The 9,891-nt window shown below is 35.9% G+C and overlaps 1 pseudogene; it reads left to right on the top strand.

Annotated features, from left to right (window-relative positions):
• Positions 1 to 9,553, top strand: part of LOC108522099 (AP-2 complex subunit beta pseudogene) — a 29,045-nt pseudogene extending 19,492 nt beyond the window's left edge.
• Positions 9,554 to 9,891: the final 338 nt, after the last annotated feature.

Consider the following 9,891-nt stretch of genomic DNA (forward strand, 5'->3'; position numbering starts at 1 on the left):
GACAGAGTCTCACTATGTTGCCCAGGCTGATTTTGAACTCCTCGGCTCAAGCCATCCTCCCACCTTGGCTCCCAAAGTGCTGAGTTTACAGGCACAAGTTCCACACCCAGCCCTAAATCTACTTTTGAAATGTACCCATAGTCTGACCACTTCTTATCACCTTCTCTGACCCCAAATTGTTGAAATCACTGTAATCTGGATTCAAGGACAACCTCCAGCTAATCCCCTTGCTTCTAACCTTGCCATTGTATGGTTCATTCTTCTCCCACATCTTTTTTTTTTTTTTTTTTTTTTGAGACGGAGTCTCACTCTGTCGCCCAGGCTGGAGTGCAGTGGCCGGATCTCAGCTCACTGCAAGCTCCGCCTCCTGGGTTTACGCCATTCTCCTGCCTCAGCCTCCCGAGTAGCTGGGACTACAGGCACCCGCCACCTCGCCCGGCTAGTTATTTGTGTTTTTTTTTTTTTAGTAGAGACGAGGTTTCACCGTGTTAGCCAGGATGCTGTCGATCTCCTGACCTCGTGATCCGCCCGTCTCGGCCTCCCAAAGTGCTGGGATTAAGGCTTGAGCCACCGTGCCCGGCCTTCTCCCACATCTTATACACTTTTCTAACCGTTTCTGATCCCTCTCAGAATTACATTTAAAATGCTCATCATGGTTTACATGTCTTTAAATCATGCCTCCAGTTTATCTACCTGCCCTTGCTCTATCACTTGGCCCCTCACACATTCCGCTATAGCCACACCTGTCTCTTTGCATGATCAATCATAGGGCCTTTGAACTTATATTCTTGTATCTAGATCATTTTTCCCTAGATGATTCCACAAGGGTGGGTCTCTCATTACCTTTAAATTTCTCTCATGCTGTAAGACAAATTTTCCTTACGACATCATTGTGAATAGTAGAATGTCCCAAGCACTTTCTCTTCTCTTGTTCTGTTTTTCTTTTTAATATTTATTACCACCTGACACATTACAAATTTCTTTGTTTAATAATTTCCTGATGATCTCTTCACAAAGTCTAGGACAGCAGCCCTGTATCCACATGGTCAGATGATGCTTGCCATACTGTAAACAATTATTGACTATGTGTTGAATGACTAAACAAATGAGTGAATGAATTAATGAATATAAAACATTGAAGTTAGAGGTAGAGATCATTTTCCTCGCTTTACAGGCAAGAAAACTGAATCCAAATTGAGATACATGCACTGAATTACGAGAAGAGACAGAACTTGGATTTGAGCTCATGCTTTCTGACTCCAAACACTTGCTTAAGCTGTATATTATAATGACATGCTCAGTAAGTGGTGCAACCATGCTAAAAGCACGTTAAGATTTTAGGTTTTGGAACTCTTTACTGCATATGTATGCTATATAGTTAATATTTACCAGCAATGAGAAAGTTTGTACTGATTTTTAAAATTTATCTTAAAATGTCTTTAACTAACATTTTCTCCAAGAGACCACAGATATATTAAATAAGGTTTCTTGAATAAGATATATGTATGGATTATACTTGTTTAGTACGATGTTAAAACTACTTGCGTTGTTTTTTCCCGCTATGCCTGTGGTTCCTTCCCTTAAGTATTTGCCCCATTGTCCCTCCTCTATTTTATGAAGAATGGCACGAACACATTCTCTGTCCCCTCATTCTACTTTATTTTTCTTCATAAAATTTCTTGTCACTAGTTGATATCATTTTATTAGATATTTACTTATTAATTTGCTTAATGCTTACCTCTAACACCAGGCTATAAACCCAGTAAAGGTAGGGATTTAAAAATGATATCTTTTAATATATTTAAATATATTGTTATATACTATTTTATGTTATTATTATTCATTCATTCACTCATTCATTTTACTCTACTATAAGCACTGAATAAATATTTTTGAAAGATAATTCCAGTAGAAGTTCATATAGGCTAAGTTATTTAACAGTTTATTAGCCATGAATTAGCAGATATTTTATACCTGGTTAGGAATTTATTCATTCACTCCACACAGTTTTACTTAGAGCCTACTATATTCTAGGAACAAAATTACATGCTGGGTGAAAATAAAATAAAATAAGCACTAATGACTAATATTTATTAATATTTATCATGACATCAATACATTGTCAAAAATACTTTGTAACTTAGCTTCTAGTATGGTTGGCTTCTCTCTCCCATTCTCACTAACAAACAAATGCAATACAGAGAACATTAAAATAGCCCTGGTCTAGAAGTTTGGGTTTATAGGTTTAAGAAAAGTCCTTAGGCCAATGTTTTCAATGCATTCTCCATATGGCACTGTAGTCTAAAACTTTTCTAGGTAACAATGTCAGAGGATGAAACTTTCAGATACTGAATGCAAGTGGCCAACATTCTTTTATTATGGAAGATTCATTATTCTTATCTTCGCAGAACTGGAATAGTAAGTGTAAGTTAGTGGTGGTTACTAAGGCCCTTTGCAGATAAGAGTGAGGATCATGGTAAAAAAAAAAAAAAGTGCTGCCTTTGGGGTCAATTGCTTAAGGCAAACTAACTTCTAGGCTGCAAGAGGCCAGGCATTATTGAGTTTACACCATTTCCAGTCCCCTTAATAAGAATAGGTAACCACTTAAGGATTTTTGGAAGGAGCTCTTACAAGAATAAAGAGTACATATTTGCTTGGAGTGTTCCTTTTCCATAAATTCTTTAAGAATCAAGCATGGCAGGTGATGGTACCTGAATAGAAAGGATTACGGACACATTCACTTCTAACAACAACCTTGCCTAGAAGGCCTAAAGCTGACGACTGTACACTTAACGAATTTGGACTAAACATACAGACTCACACAAAAAGGAGAAATTACATTGAGCAAGGATCCCAGTTTGACTGGTACAGCCTGAATAGATTATAAGCAGCAACTTAAAAGGTATAGAGTCCTTTATAGGCCAGGAATTCTCTTTTCCAAATAGGCAGAACATGGCTTTAGAGTACAGGCTTTGGAATCTTTGGTAGCCTGTGTTAAGATCTCAGTTTTAAGAGCAAATAATTACCTTTTCTGGCAAATTTGGAGGGATGATTTGTCTAATAACTAACTTGGAAATTGTTGCGTTTTGTTTAAAAGCTTTTTGAAGAGCCACAACCACACTGTTTCAATCAAATCCTCTTGTTTGTCTGCTCTATGTTGTTAACAGTAAATTTAAAAAGCAAAACGGAACAACCTAATGGAGAAGACCAGCCCTTGGTGATTTATTGACTACCAGGTATTTACAACCTGACTTGCCACCTTCTGTCTTGACTAGATGGCTCCTGTGAATATTAGAAAACTATATACATGAAGACTTCTGAGATGTAGATTCAATTATGGGGGGGTGAGTGATAAAATTTACCAAAAAATAGATTTCATGTGGTGAACTAACTACATGGAAAGATTTCCTAAGCTAATGTGAAGAGATAAAAATTGAATGCAATCATCACGAACTCAAAGGTGTGTGAATGTATGTATGTTTGCATATGTGTGTTTTCAAGTCTCTGCCTAAACTGCTTGGTGTGTCTAAATCTTCTTATAAAAATTCTAAGAATCTTTGTTAGAAGATCATGGAATGCAGGTATTATAGGACATAATTCATAAGCAAAAACTATTACTGGGGAAAATTATCACAGCCTCAAAGAAGTATGTAATCAATTTTAAAAGAGTCTTTGATAGTGCCTTAGGAGAAACTCGGGGAAAACACAGAAATCTAACATAGAACTTTTAGGCAAAAATGAATGATAGAGGCTAGGTGTGGTGGCTCACACCTATAATCCCAGCACTTTGGGAGGCTGAGATGTATGGATCACATGAGGTCGAGAGTTTGAGACCAGACTGGCCAACATAGTGAAATCCCGTCTCTACTAAAAATTCAAAAATTAGCCAGGAGTGGTGGTGCACATCTGTAAAATCCCAGCTACTTGGGAGGCTGCGACATGAGAATCACTTGAACCTGGGAAGCGGAGGTTGTAGTGAGCAGAGATCGTGCCACTGCACTCCAGCCTGGGCAATAGAGGAGACTCCATCTCAATAAAAACCAAAAAAAAAAAAAAAAAACAGAGCATGATTGAGGATCTCTGTTTTTCCCTAAAGCTCTGTGCACTTGGGCTTCGGGAACTCCGTGAAAGATACTTCCAATTTAAAAATCTTTTGTATCTGATTTTCATTTGTGGTAATATGAGAAAAAGAAGAACATCAGGCCAGAAGAGCCTATGTCCTAGTCTGCTCAGGCAGCCATAACAAAATGCAATCGATTGGGTGTCTGAAACACCAGAGATATATTTTCTCACTGATCACAGTTCAACAGTATTTAGTTTCTAGTGAGGGTTTCCTTCCTGGCTTGTAGATGGTCATGATATCATTGTGTGCTCTCATGACCTCTTGTTTGGGTGCTGGAAAAGAGACTGCTGTGATGTCTCTTCTTATAAAGGGCACCAGCCCTATTGGATTAGAGCCACAATTTATTATCTCATTTAACCTTTATCATGTCTTTATAGGCTCTATCTTCAAATACTATTTTTACTATTTCATTCTATACTATTTATTATACTATTTATTTATTTATTATATTCCTATTTGAGGTTATGGCTTCAAAATTTGAATTCTGGAGGGAAACAATTCAGTTCATAGCGACCTAGAAAAAGCTTTTTCCACTTGAAGCAATGCAGAGAGAAGTTCAGGAAATTGAGTCTGCAGACACTGTAAGGAAAAAGATCATATGTACAGGGCTGCCTGTTGCAAATATTGGATCTTCAACACGAGAATAGCATGGATGTTATGTTTCTGAATTTCTATGCTAGGAAATGCTAGGGTGAAGGTAGAGTGAAGAACATATGTTCATGCTTATAGAAAAAAATTATACTCCCACTAAACAAAAAGGAATACTTCAAGAAGATTTAGTAACTGAAGGAGTCACAAGGGCAAATTTGTTAATTTGCTTCTGTGGGAGTCTTTCAAGAACCATGTATTCAGTTTGTGGAGTTCTCACTAGCACTATATTCCTCAAAGGCTAGATTAAGGATGATATTGTAGGAGGAACACAGATATATTTATTCTATCCAACTTTTATAGTTTTATTTTCTTCAATATTTATTTTTAATTTATGGTAAAATATACATAACATAAAACTTACCATGTTAGCCCTTTTAAAGTATACAGATAAGTGGAATTAAGTGTGTTAGTATTGTTGTGCTACCATCACCACCATGCATCCACAGAATTTTTATTTACTTTGTGAAACTGAAACTCTGTGTCCATTAAATAATAACTTCCTATTTCCCCCTCCCAGAAGTCCTGAGAAACAAGCATTTTACTTTCTACCTCAATGAATGTGACTTCTCTAGATATCTAAGTGTAATCCTCGTATTTGTCCTTTAGTCAATGGCTTATTTCACTCAGCATAATGTCCTTAAGATCCATTCATGTTTTGGCATGTGCCAGAATATCATTTTTTGTTAAGGCTAAATAGTATTTCATTGTATGTATATAATTATATTTTGTTTATCCATTGACTGTCTTCTACCTTTTGCCTATTGCAAATAATGCTGCTATAAAAATAGTTGTATAGATATCACTTCATGTCCCTGCTTTCAATTGTTGGAGGTACGTAATCAAAGTGGAATTGTTAGATCACAGAATGATTCTATGTTTAACTTTTTGAGGAAATGCTATACTGTTGCCTACAGTGGCTATACCATTTTACATTCCTACCAACAAAGCACAAGGGTTCCAGTGTCTACACATCTTTATCAATGCTTGTTATTTCCTGTTTCTTTCATAGTAGCCACCCTAATGGGTGAGAAATGGTATTTCATTGTGGTTTTAACTTGCATTTCCCTAATTATTAATGATGTTGAGAATATATGCGTGTACTTACTATTTGTACATCTCCTTTGGAGGAACATTTATTTATTTACTTTGTCTATTTTAAAATTGGATTGTTTGTGTTTTTTGTTGTTGAGTTTTAGAAATTCTCCATATATTCTGAATATTAATACTTTATCAGATAAGTTATTCGCAAGTATTTTTTCTCTAATTCTGCATGCTGCCCTTTTACTCTGTTGATAGTGTCTTTCTTTGCATAAAGAAAAAAATATTTTTGATGTCTAATTTGCCTACTTATTTTGCCTGTGCCTTTGTTGTCATGGCCAAGAAAATATTGCCAAGTCAAACATCATAAAGCTTTTCCTATGTTTTCTTTTAAGAATTTTATAGTTTTGGGGCTTCTGTTTAGGTCCTTGATCTATTTTGCATTAATTTTAATGTAGCATGGGTTAAGGTTCCAACTTTATTCTTTTTCATGTGGATTTCCAATTTTTCTGACAAAGTTAGTTTAAAAGGCTTCCTTTTCTACTGAAATGGTCTGGGAAATCTGGCTGAAGGTCATTTGAAAATATATATGAAGGTTTATTTATGGATTCCCTACTCTATTTTATTAATCATATGTCTATCTTTGTGCCAGTGCCACACTGTTTTGATTGCCATAGCTTTGTAATATGTTTTAAAATCAGAATGTAGAAGATAAGTATTTTAATTCATCTTTTCCAAGATTGTTTTGGCCGTTCAAAATTCCTTGAGTTTATATGCAAATTTTAGGATAGATTTTTCAATTTCTGGAAAAAAGTCATCATTGGTATTTTGATAGAGATTGCATTGAATTTGTAGATATCTCTGGGCTAGTGACATCTTAACAATATTATGCTTTGTAGTCTATGAAATCAGTATGCCTTAATTTATTAATGTCTTTAAAAATATCTTTCAACAATGTTTTATACTTTAAGTGTACAAGTCTTTCACTACCTTGGTTTAATTTATTCCTATGAATTTTATTTTATTCCTTTCAATACTATTATAAGTGAAAAGTTTTATTTTATATTGTTCATTGTTAGTGTATAAAATGCAACTATTTTTTGTGTTAAATTTGTATCCCACAACTTTGTTGAATTTATTATTTCTAAAAGCGTATCTGTGAAACATTTAGGGTTTTCTTCTTATAAAATTATGCTGTTTGTGAACAGAGATAATTTTACTTATTGCTTTTCAATTTGAATTCCTTTTATTTCTTTTTCTTGCCTAATTGTCATGGCTAGGACTTCCAGTACTTTGTTGAATAGAAATGACAAAAAGTGAGTATTCTTGTCTTCTTTTAATCTTAATGGTAATGCTTCCAGTTTTTCACCATTGTGTATGAGGTTAGCTGGGTTTTTCATACATGGACTTTATTATTTTGAAATAATTTCTTTCTATTCATAGTTGGTTGATTGGTCATGGAATAGTGTTGAACTTATCACGTTGTTGATTTTTTTGTATCAATTTGTGGTTTAGTTTCCCCTTCACTCTGTTAATGTATTATATTGATTGATTTTTATATATTAAACCATTCTTACATTCCAGGAATATATTCCACTGGTAATGGTGTATAATATTTTACATGAGCTATTGAATTCAATTTGATAATATGTTTTTGGTGAGTAATTCATTTATCATGATATTGGTCTATAGATTTATTTTTCTGTATTTTCTTGGTTAGGTTTTGGTATCAGTTTAATACTTTACTCAGACTGGGCTTGAAAGTGTTCTCCTTTACATTTTCAGAAGAGTTTAAGGAGAATGGGTGTTAATTATTCTTTAAATGTTTGAGAAAATTTACCCATTAAGCTATCTAGTCTTAGGCTTTACTTTGTTGGGAGGTTGTTAATTATTGATTTAATCTCCTTATTTGTTATAGGTCTATTCAGACATTCTACTTTTTCATGATTCAGTCTTGGTAGGTTTTGTTTTTCCAGGAACATGTCTATTTCATCTAAGCTATTAAATTTTTTGGAGTGCAATTTATCTTAGTACTCTCTTGTAATATTTTCATACCTTTAGAAATAGTAGTAATGTCCTCTCTTTCATTTCTGATGTTACTTTTTTGAATCTTCTCTTTTACTTAGTCCATCTAGCTAAAAGTTTATCGATTTTGTTGAACTTTCCAAAGAACCAACTCTTGCCTTTGTTATGTCTATTGTTTTTCTATTATTGATTTTGCTTATCTTTGCTCTAATTTTATTATTTCCTTTTAGAGCTAGTTTTGTATTTAGTTTGTTTTCTATTTCTAATTTGCTAAAGTGTAATTTTAGGCTTATTGATGTGCTATCTTTTCCTTTTAATATAAACATTTATTTACAGCTATAAATTTTCTCATAACACTGTGTTTGCTGCATCCTGTAAGCTTTGGTCTGTTATGCTATAATTTTTATCAGTTTCAAGATATTTTATAATTTCCCTCATGATTTCTTTTTTGATCCACTTGTTGTTTAAGAGAGTGCTGTACAGAATTCTGATAATCCGGACCTTCAAGACATGGGCTATATTTATTGGTGTGTTATCTCAACCAACCAAGTCACAGCTAAACAAGTAGTCTTGTCTGAGAAGTCACTGATCTCTGAGGAGACAGACCTTATTAACCTAACTCTACTGGAGAGCTCATGTGCCACATTGGTTCTTTGGCCTCTGTGTATCATAAGTCTCCAAATATTTTTGTGGAAGGAAGTCATGGAATCCATTGTAAACAGTTGCCATTTCATCATGGGAGCACTGATTCGGGTGACAGCCCTGTTGGTACCACCACTGCAACTAACCCGAAACAACCTCAGGTAATAGCCTCCTAAGGTGATCTTCTAGGGCATCTTTTAAAACTTGACCTCAGTCAATGTGCCACAGGTGTCCTCCATGCAGATGGGAGCAGTAGATCTCTTGGGAGGAGGACTAGATAGTCTGGTGGGACAATCCTTCATCCTATCATGGATGTCTGCAACCTTTGCTTCTTCACCTACACCTGTTGCGGTCAACAGGTGAATGACCTGTGTGAAGTCTCCACAGGGACAGGCATGGCACCTGGTGGGTATGTGGCTCCTAAGGCTTTTTCTGGCTACCTGCATTAAAGGATAAAGGCTTAGAGATTTCAGGAACATTGACTCACCACCAAGGGCACATCTTTATGGAAATGAACTTCACCAATACAGCTCTGCAGCATATGACAGATTTTGCAACCTAGTTTAACAAGAATGGCCATCCATACACCACTGATGTCAAACCAGAACATTGATGTCTCCCTGCCTCTCAACACCTTGGGTGCAGTCATGAAGATGGAAACTCTGAATAACCTGCTGGTGGCTGTGAAAAACAATATTGATGTCTTCTACTTTAGCCACCTCACCCCACTCAGTGTGCTTTTTAGAAGATAGCAAAATGGAGCACCAGGTCTTCCTTGCAGCAGGAAAGGATATTCCCAATGAAATGAACTTCAGTTTTAGATTAAGGAATGTCATTTAAATGCTGACACTGTTTCTAGCAAGTTGCAAAACAATAATGTTTATACCATTGCCAAGAGGAATGTGGAAGGGCAGGACATGCTGTACAAATCCCTGAAGCTCACTAATGGCATTTGGATTTTGGCTGAGCTGCGTATCCACCCGGGAAACCCCCATTATATGCTGTCACTGAAGTGCAGAGCTCCTGAAGTCTCAATACATTCATCAAGTCTAGGATGGCATTTTGAAAAACTAACAAGACTGGTCCACTACCTTCCAATCATGCTGTGATCAGTGCAAGCCAAGAATTCTTAACTGGAAGAAACTGTATTGCTGTGTAGAATCTGAACCCAAACATACTGAGGCAACCCAGCAAGGTAGTAACTAGTCTAACCTGTCTAACCTGTGCCAACATTAGAGTACAACCTGTTGGATACTTTTAGCTTCCTGTGAACATTGGTAACCACTGCTTCAGTCATCTCCCACCTCTTGCCACCTGCTGCTGCTATCTGTGCTTACTTGTGGGCTTCTCCATGCTGTGCCAATGGCCGGCTTTTTCTACACCCTCTTTTGAGTGTAGTTTGGTATTTTGTA

Source organism: Rhinopithecus bieti, unplaced genomic scaffold, assembly GCF_001698545.2.
Source record: "Rhinopithecus bieti isolate Rb0 unplaced genomic scaffold, ASM169854v2 scaffold_63849, whole genome shotgun sequence".
NCBI classification, from domain to species: Eukaryota; Metazoa; Chordata; class Mammalia; order Primates; family Cercopithecidae; genus Rhinopithecus; species Rhinopithecus bieti.